The sequence below is a fragment of the Mustela erminea genome, chromosome 18, assembly GCF_009829155.1.
Source record: "Mustela erminea isolate mMusErm1 chromosome 18, mMusErm1.Pri, whole genome shotgun sequence".
In the NCBI taxonomy this organism is placed as follows: Eukaryota; Metazoa; Chordata; class Mammalia; order Carnivora; family Mustelidae; genus Mustela; species Mustela erminea.
The window spans coordinates 47,654,348-47,657,839 of NC_045631.1; positions in this window are offsets into that span (position 1 = coordinate 47,654,348).

The following is a 3,492-nucleotide window of genomic DNA, read 5'->3' on the forward strand; positions in this document are numbered from 1 at the left end:
AGGAAAGGGTTGGCTGGAGCAGGTAAAGGCGGGGAGAGAAGGCAGGAAGCGGGGAGCATTAGTGTGGTGGACAGGACGTGCTTTATCATGCATCACTCATCTCATGGTCCTGTTAAATCTGTCCACCCAGGGCTGGATTTTTAGTACTTTGATGAGGGGGAAAGTCGGTGACAGGTCAGTGCTGGGGCCCACCTTAGCGCATACTGGCTTGGCTCAGTCTTCACCAGTCTAGGTAGTGGAGTCCCTCCTCTGGTGAGCAGTCCTCATCCACGTTCCTGCAGGATTCGCACAGAGATTCAGTCCTCAGGGGACGCCAGAGGGGCGCCTGGGTGGCTCAGTCGGTTAAGCAGCTGCCTTCACTCCGGTCATGATCCTGGGGACCTGGGACTGAGTCTCGCATCAGGCTCTTTGCTCAGCAGGGAGTGTGCTGCTCCCCCTGCTTGTGCTCTCTCTTGCTCTCCAACAAATAAATAAACAAGATCTTAAAAAAAAAAAAAAGGGGGGGGTGGGGAACCCTGGGCTTCTGTGGTCTGGGTTGAGAGCACTCGAGTCCTGTCCCTTCCTCTGTCTCAATTTGAAGTTCCCTTATGAATTTTAAAATCAGTTTCTCAATCCCTACCCAAAAATAAGCCTACTGAGATTTCAACTGAAATTGCATTGAATCTGTAGACCAGTCTGGGGAGAAGTGACATTTTAGCCTGACCAAGAGTCTTCTAGCCCAGGGACACGGCATCTGTCTCCATAAAGAGCAATGTTCTATAGTAGTTTTCAGTGTACTTTTCCTTATAATAAACTTTGTGTCTCTTTTATGTCATGTTAAAGTATTACCTATTAAAAATCAAATTAGGAAGTTAAATTCTAAAATAAAAGCTGCGCCCTCAGTGTTAGAAATCAGTAGGAATGTCTGTCGTATCCACCCCACGCCCCAGGAGCCAAGTCAACATAAGGCTAAGCCTTCACAGGACAGCATCCCCCCCGAACTCTCTGTAGGTCTATCTCCCCCTCTCTCCGGGAACCCCTCTCTCTAGCTTTCTTCCCCCTCTCTTACTCCTGGCCGTGATGTAAGAACGGAAGTGTATGTTCTGCCTCATTTATTTTAGTCACTGAAAAGATGATCAGGCTCCTCATTCATTGTGAAGTATGAATGCCTTATTAAAAATTAAAAATGTGGGGCACCTGGGTGGCTCAGTGGGTTAAAGCCTCTGCCTTCAGCTCAGGTCACGATCCCAGGATCCTGGGATAGAGCCCCACATTGGGCTCTCTGCTCAGTGGAGAGCCAGCTTTCCCTTCTCTCTCTGCCTGCTGCTCTGCCTACTTGTGATCTCTCCCTCTCTGTCAAATAAATAAAGTCTTTTTTAAAAAAATTCTTAAAAAATTTTAAATGTAGGGGTGCCTGGGTGGCTCAAATGGTTAAGCGTCTGCCTTCGACTCCCGTCGTGATCCCAGGGTCCTGGGACGAGCCCCACATCAGGCTCCCTGCTCAGTAGGAGATCTGCTTCTCCCTTATATTAACATATATCTTAATAAAGAAATATTTTAATATAAGGCCACATCTTATATTATCCTGCATATGTGTATATATATGAAACGTCCAAAATAGGCAAATCTCTGGAGACCGAAGTAGATGAGTAGTTTCCGAGGGCCAGGGAGTTGAAGGAAATCAGAGTGACTGCTAATGAGTAGGGAGTTTCTTTGTAGGGATGCTTAAAAGCTTCCAGAAGTTGTGGAGCCTGGGTGGCATAGTCAGTTGAGCGGCCGACTCCTGGCTTCAGCTCAGGTCATGATCTCAGGGTCTTGGGATCAAGCCCTGAGTCTGGCTCAGGACTGAGCAGGGAGTCTGCTTGAGACCCTCTCTCTCCCTGTCCCTCCGCCCCTCCCACTTGTGCATGCTCTCTCTCTCAAATAAATAAATAAATCTTAAAAAAAAAAAAAAAGGCACTGAAAAAAACTTCTAAAAATTGAATGTGATGACAGTTGCACAATTCTGACAGTAGACTAAAGACCATTGAATTGTACACTTTAAATAGTTGAATGGTGGGGTGTGTGAAATATGTCTCCATAAAGCTGTTATTTTAAAAACCCTAGGAGGGGGGCACCTGGGTGGCTCAGTGAGTTAAAGCCTCTGCCTTCGGCTCAGGTCATGATCCCAGGATCCTGGGATGGAGCCCTGCATCAGGCTCTCTGCTCAGCAGGGAGCCTGCTTCCTCCTCTCTCTCTGCCTGCTTCTCTGCCTACTTGTGATCACTGTCTGTCAAATAAATAAATAAAATTAAAAAACAACAACAACAACAAAAAAAACGCTAGGAGGCAGGAACCTGGGTGGCTCAGTGGGTTAAAGCCTCTGCCTTCAGCTCAGGTCATGGTCCCAGTGTCCTGTGATCCAGCCCCGCGTTGGGAATCTCTGCTCAGCAGGGAGCCTGCTTCCTCCTCTCTCTCTGCCTACTTCTCTGCCTACTTGTAATCTCTGTCTGTCAAATAAATAAATAAAATCTTTAAAACAAACAAACAAACAAACCCTTAGGAGGCCTGTGTTTTCGTTTCTTGTGGCTGCTGTAACAAATCCCCACAAACCTGGGGGCTTAAGACAACACAAACTTACGCTCTCACAGCTCTGAGGGGCAGAAATACAAAATCAGTACCCCTGGACCAAAACCACTGTGTCCACAGGGCCACACTCCCTTCAGATGCCCCAGCTCCAGCCACTCCAGCTGTGGGAGATGCCAGCATCCGTGGCTGTGGCCAAATCAGCCCCATCCTCGAGGCCAGCATCTTCAAAAGTCCCGCTGTTTCATCTTCTCATTGCCTTCGCCCCCGTATGTCAAATCTCCTCTGCCTCTTTCTTTTAAGGACACTTGTGATGGCATTCAAGGCCCACCCAGATAATTCAGGATATCTCTCCATCTCAAGATCTCTGACTGTACACATCTGCAAAGACCTTCCCCCACTCCCCATATTAGGTAACACTCACAGGTTCCAGGGATTAGGACCTGATATCCGTGGGGGCCGTGATCAGACTTCCACACGTGGGGTCAGGATCCCTATCAGAGATCGGAAACGGAGGTAGAAGAGGAAGCACCAACCAGTTCTCAGGGTCACATCTGCCAGGCTGTGTGTCTGTCTGACGCACTCCAAGGCCTCCAGTAACTGGCCTTGAAGAATACCTTTCTGATAGAAAACTCAAACCCAGGCCCTGACCTGACACACGTGAGTCACGAGACCAGAACCAACTTCTCAGGTGTGGAATCTGGGCAGTCACACAGGGCTTGTGCTCAGAAGGGGCCGTGCTTGGTTTAATGCTCTGTTGTCACCATCTCGAAATTATATTTTATTTTATTTATAGAACATGAAAACAGGGGAGGGGCAGAGGGAGAAGAAGAGAGAATCCGAAGCAGACTCCATGCTGAGCAGAGCCATACATGGGGCTTGATCTCATGACCCTGAGATCATGACCTGAGCTGAAATTAAGAGTTGGATGCTTAGCCGACTAAGCCA